Source organism: Bufo gargarizans, chromosome 3 (genome assembly GCF_014858855.1).
Source record: "Bufo gargarizans isolate SCDJY-AF-19 chromosome 3, ASM1485885v1, whole genome shotgun sequence".
Taxonomy (NCBI): domain Eukaryota; kingdom Metazoa; phylum Chordata; class Amphibia; order Anura; family Bufonidae; genus Bufo; species Bufo gargarizans.
The window spans coordinates 3,297,638-3,315,583 of record NC_058082.1 but is presented as its reverse complement, the minus strand read 5'-3'; the positions used below and the strand labels follow the sequence as shown (position 1 = coordinate 3,315,583).

At 43.9% G+C, this 17,946-nt stretch overlaps 1 protein-coding gene across 1 annotated transcript in view; it reads left to right on the top strand.

Annotated features, from left to right (window-relative positions):
- Window positions 1-9,476: 9,476 nt before the first annotated feature.
- The window catches only part of DCHS1 (dachsous cadherin-related 1), a 123,715-nt gene continuing 115,245 nt past the window's right edge, over window positions 9,477-17,946 (top strand). The window contains exon 1 of the mRNA XM_044288281.1: window positions 9,477-10,015. The gene's annotated coding sequence lies outside the window, so the exon portion shown is untranslated. The remainder of the gene's footprint in view (window positions 10,016-17,946) is intronic.

The window sequence follows — 17,946 nt, the reverse complement described above, 5'->3', positions numbered from 1 at the left end:
CCCTTTTCTTGGCGCCATCTTCTTTCTATTTTGCAGGTGATGGCGCACTTTGGATTCTTTATAACCCGCTCCTGATTACTTCTCCTCCACATCTTGGTCTCTGACCTCTTTGGAGGCCTGTGGTCTTCATGTTGCAGACTCAGGGGATTAATGCACAAATCATGTGACAGGTCATGTGACACACCGCACACAGGGGGCCTTTTTTGACTAATTCCATGACCTCAGATGTTAATTGCAGGGGTTGCAGCAGATTTGAGATGTTGTAGCTTAGACCATGAATACATCTAAAAATCTTCCGTTTTTATTTTTTTACTTCAAAAAAGGGATTTTTTTCTTTTCTTTGTGAAATTTTAGACTTTTATCTCAGATCCACAAAATAAAATATAATAAAATCCTTTGTGTGTATAATTTTAAAAGTGTGGATGTGTGCTGCACTGGTGTATATAATTGTATAAGTGTGTATGTGTGCTGTACTGGTGTATATAATTGGATAAGTGTGTAAGTGTGTTGTACTGGTGTATATAATTGTATAAGTGTGTATGTGTGCGGTACTGGTGTGTATAATTGGATAAGTGTGTAAGTGTGTTGTACTGGTGTATATAATTGTATAAGTGTGTATGTGTGCTGTACTGGTGTATATAATTGTATAAGTGTGTTGTACTGGTGTGTATAATTGTATAAGTGTGTAAGTGTGTTGTACTGGTGTGTATAATTGTATAAGTGTGTATGTGTGCTGCACTGGTGTATATAATTGTATAAGTGTGTATGTGTGCTGTACTGGTGTATATAATTGTATAAGTGTGTAAGTGTGTTGTACTGGTGTGTATAATTGTATAAGTGTGTATGTGTGCTGCACTGGTGTATATAATTGTATAAGTGTATAAGTGTGTATGTGTGCTGTACTGGTGTATATAATTGTATAAGTGTGTAAGTGTGCTGTACTGGTGTATATAATTGTATAAGTGTGTATGTGTGTTGTACAGGTTTACATAATTGTATAAGTGTGTATGTGTGCTGCACTGGTTTATATAAATGTATAAGTGTGTTGTACTGGTGTATATAATTGTATACGTGTGTATGTGTGCTGCACTGGTGTATATAATTGTATAAGTGTGTATGTGTTCTGTACTGGTGTATATAATTGTATAAGAGTGTATGTGTGCTGCACTAGATTATATAATTGTATAAGTGTGTAAGTGTGTTGTACTAGTGTATATAAATGTATAAGTGTGTTGTACTGGTGTATATAATTGTATAAGTGTGTATGTGTGCTGCACTGGTGTATATAATTGTATAAGTGTGTATGTGTGCTGTACTGGTGTATATAATTGTATAAGTGTGTAAGTGTGTTGTACTAGTGTATATAATTGTATAAGAGTGTATGTGTGCTGCACTAGATTATATAATTGTATAAGTGTGTAGGTGTGTTGTACTGGTGTATATAATTGTATAAGTGTGTATGTGTGCTGTACTGGTGTATATAATTCTATAAGTGTGTATGTGTGCTGTACTGGTGTATATAATTGTATAAATGTGTTGCACTGGTGTGTATAATTGTATAAGTGTGTATGTGTGCTGTACTGGTGTGTATAATTGTATAAGTGTGTAAGTGTGTTGTACTGGTGTATATAATTGTATAAGTGTGTATGTGTGCTGTACTGGTGTATATAATTGTATAAGTGTGTATGTGTGCTGCACTGGTGTGTATAATTATATAAGTGTGTATGTGTGCTGTACTGGTGTATATAATTGTATAAGTCCGTATGTGTGCGGTACTGGTGTGTATAATTGTATAAGTGTGTAAGTGTGTTGTACTGGTGTATATAATTGTATACGTGTGTATGTGTGTTGTACAGGTTTACATAATTGTATAAGTGTGTATGTGTGCTGTACTGGTGTATATAAATGTATAAGTTTGTATGTGTGCTGTACTGGTGTACATAATTGTATAAGTGTGTATGTGTGCTATACTGGTGTATATAATTGTATAAGTGTGTAGGTGTGCTGCACTGGTGTATATAATTGTATAAGTGTGTATGTGTGCTGCACTGGTGTATATAATAGTATAAGTGTGTATGTGTGTTGTACTGGTGTGTATAATTGTATAAGTGTGTATGTGTGCTGCACTGGTGTATATAATTGTATAAGTGTGTATGTGTGCTGCACTGGTGTATATAATTGTATAAGTGTGTATGTGTGCTGCACTGGTGTATATAATTGTATAAGTATGTATGTGTTCTGTACTGCTGTATATAATTGTATAAATGTGTAAGTGTGTTGTACTGGTGTATATAATTGTATAAGTGTATATGTGTGTTGTACTAATTTATATAATTGTATAAGTGTGTATGTGTGCTGTACTGGTGTATATAATTGTATAAATGTGTTGCACTGGTGTGTATAATTGTATAAGTGTGTATGTGTGCTGTACTGGTGTGTATAATTGTATAAGTGTGTAAGTGTGTTGTACTGGTGTATATAATTGTATAAGTGTGTATGTGTTCTGTACTGGTGTATAAAATTGTATAAATGTGTATGTGTGTTGTACTGGTGTGTATAATTGTATAAGTGTGTAAGTGTGCTGTACTGGTGTACATAATTGTATAAGTGTGTATGTGTGCTGTACTGGTGTGTATAATTGTATAAGTGTGTAAGTGTGCTGTACTGGTGTACATAATTGTATAAGTGTGTATGTGTGCTGTACTGGTGTATAAAATTGTATAAATGTGTATGTGTGTTGTACTGGTGTATATAAATGTATAAGTCCGTATGTGTGCGGTACTGGTGTATATAATTGTATAAGTGTGTATGTGTGCTATACTGGTGTGTATAATTGTATAAGTGTGTAGGTGTGCTGCACTGGTTTATATAAATATATAAGTGTGTATGTGTGCTGCACTGGTGTATATAATTGTATAAGTGTGTATGTGTTCTGTACTGCTGTATATAATTGTATAAATGTGTATGTGTGTTGTACTGGTGTGTATAATTGTATGTGTGTATGTGTGTTGCACTAGTTTATATTATTGTATAAGTGTGTAAGTGTGTTGTACTGGTGTATATAATTGTATAGGTGTATATGTGTGTTGTACTAATTTATATAATTGTATAAGTGTGTATGTGTGTTGTACTGGTGTGTATAATTGTATAAGTGTGTAAGTGTGCTGTACTGGTGTACATAATTGTATAAGTGTGTATGTGTGCTGTACTGGTGTGTATAATTGTATAAGTGTGTATGTGTTCTGTACTGGTGTATAAAATTGTATAAATGTGTATGTGTGTTGTACTGGTGTGTATAATTGTATAAGTGTGTAAGTGTGCTGTACTGGTGTACATAATTGTATAAGTGTGTATGTGTGCTATACTGGTGTGTATAATTGTATAAGTGTGTATGTGTGCTGTACTGGTGTATATAATTGTATAAGTGTGTATATGTTCTGTACTGGTGTGTATAATTGTATTAGTGTGTATGTGTGCTGCACTGGTGTATATAATTGTATAAGTGTGTATGTGTTCTGTACTGCTGTATATAATTGTATAAATGTGTATGTGTGTTGTACTGGTGTGTATAATTGTATGTGTGTATGTGTGCTGCACTAGTTTATATTATTGTATAAGTGTGTAAGTGTGTTGTACTGGTGTATATAATTGTATAGGTGTATATGTGTGTTGTACTAATTTATATAATTGTATAAGTGTGTATGTGTTCTGTACTGGTGTATATAATTGTATAAGTGTGTAAGTGTGTTGTACTGGTGTATATAATTGTATAAGTGTGTAAGTGTGTTGTACTGGTGTATATAATTGTATAAGTGTGTAAGTGTGTTGTACTGGTGTATATAATTGTATAAGTGTGTATGTGTACTGTACTGGTGTATATAATTGTATAAGTGTGTAAGTGTGTTGTACTGGTGTATATAATTGTATAGGTGTGTATGTGTGTTGTACTAATTTATATAATTGTATAAGTGTGTATGTGTTCTGTACTGGTGTATATAATTGTATAAGTGTGTAAGTGTGTTGTACTGGTGTATATAATTGTATAAGTGTGTATGTGTACTGTACTGGTGTATATAATTGTATAAGTGTGTAAGTGTGTTGTACTGGTGTATATAATTGTGTAAGTGTGTATGTGTGTTGTAATGGTGTGTATAATTGTATAAGGCCTCATGCACACGACCGTTGTGTGCATCCGTGGCCGTTGTGCCGTTTTCCGTTTTTTTTCACGGACCCATTGACTTTCAATGGGTCCGTGAAAAAATCGGAAAATGCACCGTTTGGCAGCCGCATCCGTGATCCGTGTTTCCTGGCCGTGAAAAAAATATGACCTGTCCTATTTTTTTCACGGCCAAGGGTTCACGGACCCATTCAAGTCAATGTGTCCGTGAAAAATCACGGATGCACACAAGATTGTCATCCGTGTCCGTGATCCGTGTCCGTGATCCGTGTCCGTTTTTTCCTATCAATTCAATGGCAAACTTGACTTAGATTTTTTTTTCATTTTTCATGTCCGTGGATCCTCCAAAAAACAAGGAAGACCCACGGACGAAAAAACGGTCACGGATCACGGACCTACGGACCCCGTTTTTGCGGACCTTAAAAAAAAACGGTCGTGTGCATGAGGCCTAAGTGTGTATGTTTGTTGTAATGGTGTGTATAATTGTATACGTGTGTATGTGTGCTGCACTGGTTTATATGAATGCATAAGTTTGTTGTACTGGTGTATATAATTGTATAATTGTGTATGTGTGCGGTACTGGTGTATATAATTGTATAAGTGTGTAAGTGTGTTGCACTGGTGTATATAATTGTATAAATGTGTATGTGTGCTGTACTGGTGTATATAATTGTATAAATGTGTATGTGTGTGGTACTGGTGTATATAATTATATAAGTGTGTATGTGTGTTGTACTGGTGTGTATAATTGTATAAGTGTATATGTGTGTTGTACTAATTTATATAATTGTATAAGTGTGTATGTGTGCTGTACTGGTGTATATAATTGTATAAGTGTGTATGTGTGCTGTACTGGTGTATATAATTGTATTAGTGTGTATGTGTGCGGTACTGGTGTGTATAATTGTATAAGTGAGTATGTGTGTTGTACTGGTGTATATAATTGTATAAGTGTGTATGTGTGTTGTACTGGTGTGTATAATTGTATAAGTGTGTAAGTGTCTTGTACTGGTGTATATAATTGTATAAGTGTGTATGGGTGTTGTCCTGGTGTGTAAAATTGTATAAGTGTGTATGTGTGTTGTCCTGGTGTATATAATTGTATAAGTGTGTATGTGTGCGGTACTGGTGTGTATAAGTGTGTATGTGTGTGATACTAGTGTCTATAATTGTATAAGTGTGGATGTGTGCTGCACTGGTTTATATAATTGTATAAGTGTGTAAGTGTGTTGTACTGGTGTATATAATTGTATAAGTGTGTATGTGTGTTGCACTGGTGTATATAATTGTATAAGTGTGTAAGTGTGTTGTACTAGTGTGTATAATTGTATAAGTGTGTATGTGTGCTGTACTGGTGTATATAATTGTATAAGTCTGTATGTGTGCGGTACTGGTGTGTATAAGTGTGTAAGTGTGTTGTACTGGTGTATATAATTGTATAAGTGTGTAAGTGTGCTGTACTGGTGTATATAATTGTATAAGTTTGTATGTGTGTTGTACTGCTGTGTATAATTGCATAAGTGTGTAAGTGTGCTGCACTGGTGTATATAATTGTATAAGTGTGTATGTGTGTTGTACTGATGTGTATAATTGCATAAGTGTGTATGTGTGCTGCACTGGTGTATATAATTGTATAAGTGAGTATGTGTGCTGTACTGGTGTATATAATTGTATAAGTGTTTATTTGTGTTGTACTGGTGTATATAATTGTATAAGTGTGTACATGTGCAGTACTGGTGTATATAATTGTATAAGTGTGTACGTGTGCAGTACTGGTGTATATAATTGTATAAGTGAGTATGTGTGCTGTACTGGTGTATATAATTGTATAAGTGTTTATTTGTGTTGTACTGGTGTATATAATTGTATAAGTGTGTACATGTGCAGTACTGGTGTATATAATTGTATAAGTGTGTACGTGTGCTGTACTGGTGTATATAATTGTATAAGTGTGTATGTGTGCTGTACTGGTGTATATAATTGTATAAGTGAGTATGTGTGCTGTACTGCTGTATATAATTGGATAAGTGTGTAAGTGTGCTATACTTGTGTATATAATTGTATAAGTGTGTATGTGTGCGCTACTGGTGTGTATAAGTGTGTATGTGTGTGATACTAGTGTCTATAATTGTATAAGTGTGTACGTGTGTTGTACTGGTGTATACAATTGTATAAGTGTGTATGTGTGCTGTACTGGTGTATATAATTGTATAAGTGTGTAAGTGTGTTGTACTGGTGTGTATAATTGTATAAGTGTGTATGTGTGCTGTACTGGTGTGTATAATTGTATAAGTGTGTATGTGTGCTGTACAGGTGTATATAATTGTATAAGTGTGTAAGTGTGTTGTACTGGTGTGTATAATTGTATAAGTGTGTATGTGTGCTGTACAGGTGTATATAATTGTATAAGTGTGTAAGTGTGTTGTACTGGTGTGTATAATTGTATAAGTGTGTATGTGTGCTGTACAGGTGTATATAATTGTATAAGTGTGTAAGTGTGCTGTACTGGTGTATATAATTGTATAAGTGTGTAAGTGTGTTGTACTAGTGTGTATAATTGTATAAGTGTGTATGTGTGCTGTACTAGTGTATATAATTGTATAAGTGTGTAAGTGTGTTGTACTAGTGTGTATAATTGTATAAGTGTGTATGTGTGCTGTACTGGTGTATATAATTGTATAAGTGTGTAAGTGTGTTGTACTAGTGTGTATAATTGTATAAGTGTGTATGTGTGCTGTACTGGTGTATATAATTGTATAAATGTGTATGTGTGTTGTACTGGTGTATATAATTGTATAAGTGTGTATGTGTGCTGTACTGGTGTATATAATTGTATAAGTGTGTAAGTGTGCTGTACTGGTGTATATAATTGTATAAGTGTGTATGTGTGCTGCACTGGTGTATATAATTGTATAAGTGTGTATGTGTGCTGTACTGGTGTATATAATTGTATAAGTGTGTATGTGTGCTGTACTGGTGTGTATAATTGTATAAGTGTGTAAGTGTGCTGTACTGGTGTATATAATTGTATAAGTGTGTATGTGTGCTGTACTGGTGTATATAATTGTATAAGTGTGTATGTGTGCTGTACTGGTGTGTATAATTGTATAAGTGTGTATGTGTGCTGTACTGGTGTATATAATTGTATAAGTGTGTATGTGTGCTGTACTGGTGTATATAATTGTATAAGTGTGTATATGTGCGGTACTGGTGTGTATAATTGTGTGTGTCAGTGTGTTGTACTGGTGTGTATAATTGTATAAGTGTGTATGTGTGCTGCACTGGTGTATATAATTGTATAAGTGTGTATGTGTGCTGTACTGGTGTATATAATTGTATAAGTGTGTAAGTGTGTTGTACTGGTGTGTATAATTGTATAAGTGTGTATGTGTGCGGTACTGGTGTATATAATTGTATAAGTGTGTATATGTGCGGTACTGGTGTGTATAATTGTGTGTGTCAGTGTGTTGTACTGGTGTGTATAATTGTATAAGTGTGTATGTGTGCTGTACTGGTGTGTATAATTGTATAAGTGTGTATGTGTGCTGTACTGGTGTATATAATTGTATAAGTGTGTATGTGTGCTGTACTGGTGTATATAATTGTATAAGTGTGTATGTGTGCGGTACTGGTGTATATAATTGTATAAGTGTGTATGTGTGCTGTACTGGTGTGTATAATTGTGTGTGTCAGTGTGTTGTACTGGTGTGTATAATTGTGTGTGTCAGTGTGTAGTTTTCCTGCGTCTTGCTCTGCTTTGTGCAGGTTTGTTGGTGCACATGGACTTTGTGTGTAGTTTTGTGCCTGTGATGCAGAAGTGTGCAGTGTGAGCGTTCCCGCAGGGTCTCCCCCAGTTTCCATGTTGTGCACTGGGTCTGGTCCTGGAATTCAGCATAAATTACCAGATGAGTAGTGGGGGGAGCACTGGTGGAGGAGGGGGGCACTGGTGGAGGAGGGGGGCCCTGCTGGAGGAGGGGGGCACTGGTGGATGATGGGGGCACTGGTGGAGGAGGGGGGCTCTGCTGGAGGAGGTGGATGATGCTGGAGGAGGGGGGCACTGGTGGATGAGGGGGGCGCTGCTGGAGGAGGGGGATGCTGCTGGAGGAGGGGGATGCTGCTGGAGGAGGGGGATGCTTCTGGATGAGGGGGATGCTGCTGGAGGAGGGGGGCGCTGCTGGAGGAGGGGGATGCTGCTGGAGGAGGGGGATGCTTCTGGATGAGGGGGATGCTGCTGGAGGAGGGGGCGCTGCTGGAGGAGGGGGATGCTGCTGGAGGAGGGGGATGCTTCTGGATGAGGGGGATGCTGCTGGAGGAGGGGGATGCTGCTGGAGGAGGGGGGCACTGGTGGATGAGGGGGATGCTGCTGGAGGAGGGGATGATGCTGGAGGAGGGGGATGCTGCTGGAGGAGGGGGATGCTTCTGGATGAGGGGGATGCTGCTGGAGGAGGGGGATGCTGCTGGAGGAGGGGGGCACTGGTGGATGAGGGGGATGCTGCTGGAGGAGGGGGATGATGCTGGAGGAGGGGGATGCTGCTGGAGGAGGGGGGCCCTGCTGGAGGAGGGGGGCACTGGTGGATGAGGGGGGCACTGGTGGATGAGGGGGGCTCTGCTGGAGGAGGGCGATGCTGCTGGAGGAGGGCGATGCTGCTGGAGGAGGGGGGCACTGGTAGATGAGGGGGGCTCTGCTGGAGGAGGGCGATGCTGCTGGAGGAGGGGGATGCTTCTGGATGAGGGGGGCTCTGCTGGAGGAGGGCGATGCTGCTGGAGGAGGGCGATGCTGCTGGTGGAGGGGGATGCTGCTGGAGGAGGGCGATGCTGCTGGAGGAGGGCGATGCTGCTGGAGGAGGGGGATGCTGCTGGAGGAGGGGGGCACTGGTGGATGAGGGGGATGCTGCTGGAGGAGGGGGATGATGCTGGAGGAGGGGGATGCTGCTGGAGGAGGGGGGCCCTGCTGGAGGAGGGGGGCACTGGTGGATGAGGGGGGCACTGGTGGATGAGGGGGGCTCTGCTGGAGGAGGGCGATGCTGCTGGAGGAGGGCGATGCTGCTGGAGGAGGGGGGCACTGGTGGATGAGGGGGGCACTGGTAGATGAGGGGGGCTCTGCTGGAGGAGGGCGATGCTGCTGGAGGAGGGGGATGCTTCTGGATGAGGGGGGCTCTGCTGGAGGAGGGCGATGCTGCTGGAGGAGGGCGATGCTGCTGGAGGAGGGCGATGCTGCTGGAGGAGGGCGATGCTGCTGGAGGAGGGCGATGCTGCTGGAGGAGGTGTGGGGGCTGATGCTGGAGGAGGGGGAGGCGGGGGAGTCATGTTTCAGAGCAGGCTCTCCTCTGAGCCCAGGGCTGGCTGCGCTCTCTCTCACATCCACAGCTGTCTCAATCCATTGTCCCAGCCAGAGAGACAGCCAGAGAGACTGCGGGGAGAGCACTGAGACCTCCTGAGCAGGGCAGCATCCTGGACACAAAAGGAAATACTGCTGGATACTGCCTGCCACATCTGGAGAGAGCGCTCACCCTCACATAGACAGCACTCTGCAAAAGAGACATCCATCTTACACAGAACAATAGCAAACACTGCGCAGAGGGACCGCCCTGAAGATCTGCACAAAGGGGATGAAAGAGACAGCCCAAGGATGAGAACAAAGCGCTGAGACTGCTGGCCTGCGGAAAGAGACAGCCTACCCATCACCGGAGCAGGTAGAGAAAGGAGAGAGACCGCCGGCCATTGGCCTAAGACTAGAGAGAGAGACAGACGGAGGTCTCCTGGGATGGAAGGAGGATTAACACCAAGTGTGGCTGACAACTGGCCGAGACGACGGTCCCCGGAGCTGACAATCTAATGGTGAGCGAAATACGTGTCTGCGGAGGCCTGACATCACAGATCCCTCTGGCCACAGAGCTGACACTCTAATACCACCAGTAACCATTCCATCACAGATCCCTCTGCCCACAGAGCTGACACTCTAATACCGCCAGTAACCATTCTATTCCATCACAGATCCCTCTGGCCACAGAGCTGACACTCTAATACCACCAGTAACCATTCTATTCCATCACAGATCCCTCTGCCCACAGAGCTGACACTCTAATACCGCCAGTAACCATTCCATTCCATCACAGGATCCCTCTAGGCCACAGAGCTGACACTCTAATACCGCCAGTAACCATTCTATTCCATCACAGATCCCTCTGGCCACAGAGCTGACACTCTAATACCGCCAGTAACCATTCTATTCCTATCACAGGTCCCTCTGGCCCACAGAGCTGACACTCTAATACCGCCATTAACCATTCTATTCTATCACAGATCCCTCTGCCCACAGAGCTGACACTCTAATACCGCCAGTAACCATTCTATTCCATCACAGATCCCTCTGCCCACAGAGCTGACACTCTAATACCGCCAGTAACCATTCTATTCCATCACAGATCCCTCTGGCCACAGAGCTGACACTCTAATACCGCCATTACCATTCTATTCTATCACAGATCCCTCTGGCCACAGAGCTGACACTCTAATACCGCCAGTAACCATTCTATTCCATCACAGGATCCCTCTGGCCACAGAGCTGACACTCTAATACCGCCATTAACCATTCTATTCCATCACAGGATCCCTCTGGCCACAGAGCTGACACTCTAATACCGCCAGTAACCATTCTATTCCATCACAGATCCCTCTGGCCCACAGAGCTGACACTCTAATACCGCCAGTAACCATTCTATTCCATCACAGATCCCTCTGGCCACAGAGCTGACACTCTAATACCGCCATTAACCATTCTATTCCATCACAGATCCCTCTGGCCACAGAGCTGACACTCTAATACCGCCAGTAACCATTCTATTCCATCACAGATCCCTCTGGCCACAGAGCTGACACTCTAATACCGCCAGTAACCATTCTATTCCATCACAGATCCCTCTGGCCCCAGAGCTGACACTCTAATACCGCCAGTAACCATTCTATTCCATCACAGGTCCCTCTGGCCACAGAGCTGACACTCTAATACCCGCCAGTAACCATTCTATTCCATCACAGATCCCTCTGGCCACAGAGCTGACACTCTAATACCGCCAGTAACCATTCTATTCTATCACAGATCCCTCTGCCCACAGAGCTGACACTCTAATACCGCCAGTAACCATTCTATTCCATCACAGATCCCTCTGCCCACAGAGCTGACACTCTAATACCGCCAGTAACCATTCTATTCCATCACAGATCCCTCTGGCCACAGAGCTGACACTCTAATACCGCCAGTAACCATTCTATTCCATCACAGATCCCTCTGGCCACAGAGCTGACACTCTAATACCGCCAGTAACCATTCTATTCCATCACAGATCCCTCTGGCCACAGAGCTGACACTCTAATACCGCCAGTAACCATTCTATTCCATCACAGATCCCTCTGGCCACAGAGCTGACACTCTAATACCGCCATTAACCATTCTATTCCATCACAGATCCCTCTGGCCACAGAGCTGACACTCTAATACCGCCAGTAACCATTCTATTCCATCACAGATCCCTCTGGCCACAGAGCTGACACTCTAATACCGCCAGTAACCATTCTATTCCATCACAGATCCCTCTGGCCACAGAGCTGACACTCTAATACCGCCATTAACCATTCTATTCCATCACAGATCCCTCTGGCCACAGAGCTGACACTCTAATACCGCCATTAACCATTCTATTCCATCACAGATCCCTCTGGCCACAGAGCTGACACTCTAATACCGCCATTAACCATTCTATTCCATCACAGATCCCTCTGGCCACAGAGCTGACACTCTAATACCGCCAGTAACCATTCTATTCCATCACAGAGTCCCTCTGGCCACAGAGCTGACACTCTAATACCGCCATTAACCATTCTATTCCATCACAGATCCCTCTGGCCACAGAGCTGACACTCTAATACCGCCATTAACCATTCTATTCCATCACAGATCCCTCTGGCCACAGAGCTGACACTCTAATACCGCCAGTAACCATTCTATTCCATCACAGATCCCTCTGGCCACAGAGCTGACACTCTAATACCGCCATTAACCATTCTATTCCATCACAGATCCCTCTGGCCACAGAGCTGACACTCTAATACCGCCATTAACCATTCTATTCCATCACAGATCCCTCTGGCCACAGAGCTGACACTCTAATACCGCCATTAACCATTCTATTCCATCACAGATCCCTCTAGCCACAGAGCTGACACTCTAATACCGCCATTAACCATTCCATTCCATCACAGATCCCTCTGCCCACAGAGCTGACACTCTAATACCGCCATTAACCATTCTATTCCATCACAGATCCCTCTGCCCACAGAGCTGACACTCTAATACCGCCATTAACCATTCTATTCCATCACAGATCCCTCTGGCCACAGAGCTGACACTCTAATACCGCCATTAACCATTCTATTCCATCACAGATCCCTCTGGCCACAGAGCTGACACTCTAATACCGCCAGTAACCATTCTATTCCATCACAGATCCCTCTGGCCACAGAGCTGACACTCTAATACCGCCAGTAACCATTCTATTCCATCACAGATCCCTCTGGCCACAGAGCTGACACTCTAATACCGCCATTAACCATTCTATTCCATCACAGATCCCTCTGGCCACAGAGCTGACACTCTAATACCGCCATTAACCATTCTATTCCATCACAGATCCCTCTGCCACAGAGCTGACACTCTAATACCGCCAGTAACCATTCTATTCCATCACAGATCCCTCTGGCCACAGAGCTGACACTCTAATACCGCCAGTAACCATTCTATTCCATCACAGATCCCTCTGGCCACAGAGCTGACACTCTAATACCGCCATTAACCATTCTATTCCATCACAGATCCCTCTGGCCACAGAGCTGACACTCTAATACCGCCATTAACCATTCTATTCCATCACAGATCCCTCTGGCCACAGAGCTGACACTCTAATACCGCCATTAACCATTCTATTCCATCACAGATCCCTCTGGCCACAGAGCTGACACTCTAATACCGCCAGTAACCATTCTATTCCATCACAGATCCCTCTGGCCACAGAGCTGACACTCTAATACCGCCAGTAACCATTCTATTCCATCACAGATCCCTCTGGCCACAGAGCTGACACTCTAATACCGCCATTAACCATTCTATTCCATCACAGATCCCTCTGGCCACAGAGCTGACACTCTAATACCGCCAGTAACCATTCTATTCCATCACAGATCCCTCTGGCCACAGAGCTGACACTCTAATACCGCCAGTAACCATTCTATTCCATCACAGATCCCTCTGGCCACAGAGCTGACACTCTAATACCGCCATTAACCATTCTATTCCATCACAGATCCCTCTGGCCACAGAGCTGACACTCTAATACCGCCATTAACCATTCTATTCCATCACAGATCCCTCTGGCCACAGAGCTGACACTCTAATACCGCCATTAACCATTCTATTCCATCACAGATCCCTCTGGCCACAGAGCTGACACTCTAATACCGCCAGTAACCATTCTATTCCATCACAGATCCCTCTGGCCACAGAGCTGACACTCTAATACCGCCATTAACCATTCTATTCCATCACAGATCCCTCTGGCCACAGAGCTGACACTCTAATACCGCCATTAACCATTCTATTCCATCACAGATCCCTCTGGCCACAGAGCTGACACTCTAATACCGCCATTAACCATTCTATTCCATCACAGATCCCTCTGGCCACAGAGCTGACACTCTAATACCGCCATTAACCATTCTATTCCATCACAGATCCCTCTGGCCACAGAGCTGACACTCTAATACCGCCATTAACCATTCTATTCCATCACAGATCCCTCTGGCCACAGAGCTGACACTCTAATACCGCCATTAACCATTCTATTCCATCACAGATCCCTCTGGCCACAGAGCTGACACTCTAATACCGCCAGTAACCATTCTATTCCATCACAGATCCCTCTGGCCACAGAGCTGACACTCTAATACCGCCATTAACCATTCTATTCCATCACAGATCCCTCTGGCCACAGAGCTGACACTCTAATACCGCCAGTAACCATTCTATTCCATCACAGATCCCTCTGGCCACAGAGCTGACACTCTAATACCGCCATTAACCATTCTATTCCATCACAGATCCCTCTGGCCACAGAGCTGACACTCTAATACCGCCAGTAACCATTCTATTCCATCACAGATCCCTCTGGCCACAGAGCTGACACTCTAATACCGCCAGTAACCATTCTATTCCATCACAGATCCCTCTGGCCACAGAGCTGACACTCTAATACCGCCATTAACCATTCTATTCCATCACAGATCCCTCTGGCCACAGAGCTGACACTCTAATACCGCCATTAACCATTCTATTCCATCACAGATCCCTCTGGCCACAGAGCTGACACTCTAATACCGCCATTAACCATTCTATTCCATCACAGATCCCTCTGGCCACAGAGCTGACACTCTAATACCGCCATTAACCATTCTATTCCATCACAGATCCCTCTGGCCACAGAGCTGACACTCTAATACCGCCATTAACCATTCTATTCCATCACAGATCCCTCTGGCCACAGAGCTGACACTCTAATACCGCCATTAACCATTCTATTCCATCACAGATCCCTCTGGCCACAGAGCTGACACTCTAATACCGCCATTAACCATTCTATTCCATCACAGATCCCTCTGGCCACAGAGCTGACACTCTAATACCGCCATTAACCATTCTATTCCATCACAGATCCCTCTGGCCACAGAGCTGACACTCTAATACCGCCATTAACCATTCTATTCCATCACAGATCCCTCTGGCCACAGAGCTGACACTCTAATACCGCCATTAACCATTCTATTCCATCACAGATCCCTCTGGCCACAGAGCTGACACTCTAATACCGCCATTAACCATTCTATTCCATCACAGATCCCTCTGGCCACAGAGCTGACACTCTAATACCGCCATTAACCATTCTATTCCATCACAGATCCCTCTGGCCACAGAGCTGACACTCTAATACCGCCATTAACCATTCTATTCCATCACAGATCCCTCTGGCCACAGAGCTGACACTCTAATACCGCCATTAACCATTCTATTCCATCACAGATCCCTCTGGCCACAGAGCTGACACTCTAATACCGCCATTAACCATTCTATTCCATCACAGATCCCTCTGGCCACAGAGCTGACACTCTAATACCGCCAGTAACCATTCTATTCCATCACAGATCCCTCTGGCCACAGAGCTGACACTCTAATACCGCCATTAACCATTCTATTCCATCACAGATCCCTCTGGCCACAGAGCTGACACTCTAATACCGCCATTAACCATTCTATTCCATCACAGATCCCTCTGGCCACAGAGCTGACACTCTAATACCGCCAGTTAACCATTCTATTCCATCACAGATCCCTCTGGCCACAGAGCTGACACTCTAATACCGCCATTAACCATTCTATTCCATCACAGATCCCTCTGGCCACAGAGCTGACACTCTAATACCGCCAGTAACCATTCTATTCCATCACAGATCCCTCTGGCCACAGAGCTGACACTCTAATACCGCCATTAACCATTCTATTCCATCACAGATCCCTCTGGCCACAGAGCTGACACTCTAATACCGCCATTAACCATTCTATTCCATCACAGATCCCTCTGGCCACAGAGCTGACACTCTAATACCGCCATTAACCATTCTATTCCATCACAGATCCCTCTGGCCACAGAGCTGACACTCTAATACCGCCATTAACCATTCTATTCCATCACAGATCCCTCTGGCCACAGAGCTGACACTCTAATACCGCCAGTAACCATTCTATTCCATCACAGATCCCTCTGGCCACAGAGCTGACACTCTAATACCGCCAGTAACCATTCTATTCCATCACAGATCCCTCTGGCCACAGAGCTGACACTCTAATACATCACAGATCCCTCTGGCCACAGAGCTGACACTCTAATACCGCCATTAACCATTCTATTCCATCACAGATCCCTCTGGCCACAGAGCTGACACTCTAATACCGCCATTAACCATTCTATTCCATCACAGATCCCTCTGGCCACAGAGCTGACACTCTAATACCGCCATTAACCATTCTATTCCATCACAGATCCCTCTGGCCACAGAGCTGACACTCTAATACCGCCATTAACCATTCTATTCCATCACAGATCCCTCTGGCCACAGAGCTGACACTCTAATACCGCCATTAACCATTCTATTCCATCACAGATCCCTCTGGCCACAGAGCTGACACTCTAATACCGCCATTAACCATTCTATTCCATCACAGATCCCTCTGGCCACAGAGCTGACACTCTAATACCGCCATTAACCATTCTATTCCATCACAGATCCCTCTGGCCACAGAGCTGACACTCTAATACCGCCATTAACCATTCTATTCCATCACAGATCCCTCTGGCCACAGAGCTGACACTCTAATACCGCCATTAACCATTCTATTCCATCACAGATCCCTCTGGCCACAGAGCTGACACTCTAATACCGCCAGTAACCATTCTATTCCATCACAGATCCCTCTGGCCACAGAGCTGACACTCTAATACCGCCATTAACCATTCTATTCCATCACAGATCCCTCTGGCCACAGAGCTGACACTCTAATACCGCCATTAACCATTCTATTCCATCACAGATCCCTCTGGCCACAGAGCTGACACTCTAATACCGCCAGTAACCATTCTATTCCATCACAGATCCCTCTGGCCACAGAGCTGACACTCTAATACCGCCATTAACCATTCTATTCCATCACAGATCCCTCTGGCCACAGAGCTGACACTCTAATACCGCCATTAACCATTCTATTCCATCACAGATCCCTCTGGCCACAGAGCTGACACTCTAATACCGCCATTAACCATTCTATTCCATCACAGATCCCTCTGGCCACAGAGCTGACACTCTAATACCGCCATTAACCATTCTATTCCATCACAGATCCCTCTGGCCACAGAGCTGACACTCTAATACCGCCATTAACCATTCTATTCCATCACAGATCCCTCTGGCCACAGAGCTGACACTCTAATACCGCCATTAACCATTCTATTCCATCACAGATCCCTCTGGCCACAGAGCTGACACTCTAATACCGCCATTAACCATTCTATTCCATCACAGATCCCTCTGGCCACAGAGCTGACACTCTAATACCGCCATTAACCATTCTATTCCATCACAGATCCCTCTGGCCACAGAGCTGACACTCTAATACCGCCATTAACCATTCTATTCCATCACAGATCCCTCTGGCCACAGAGCTGACACTCTAATACCGCCATTAACCATTCTATTCCATCACAGATCCCTCTGGCCACAGAGCTGACACTCTAATACCGCCATTAACCATTCTATTCCATCACAGATCCCTCTGGCCACAGAGCTGACACTCTAATACCGCCATTAACCATTCTATTCCATCACAGATCCCTCTGGCCACAGAGCTGACACTCTAATACCGCCAGTAACCATTCTATTCCATCACAGATCCCTCTGGCCACAGAGCTGACACTCTAATACCGCCATTAACCATTCTATTCCATCACAGATCCCTCTGGCCACAGAGCTGACACTCTAATACCGCCAGTAACCATTCTATTCCATCACAGATCCCTCTGGCCACAGAGCTGACACTCTAATACCGCCATTAACCATTCTATTCCATCACAGATCCCTCTGGCCACAGAGCTGACACTCTAATACCGCCATTA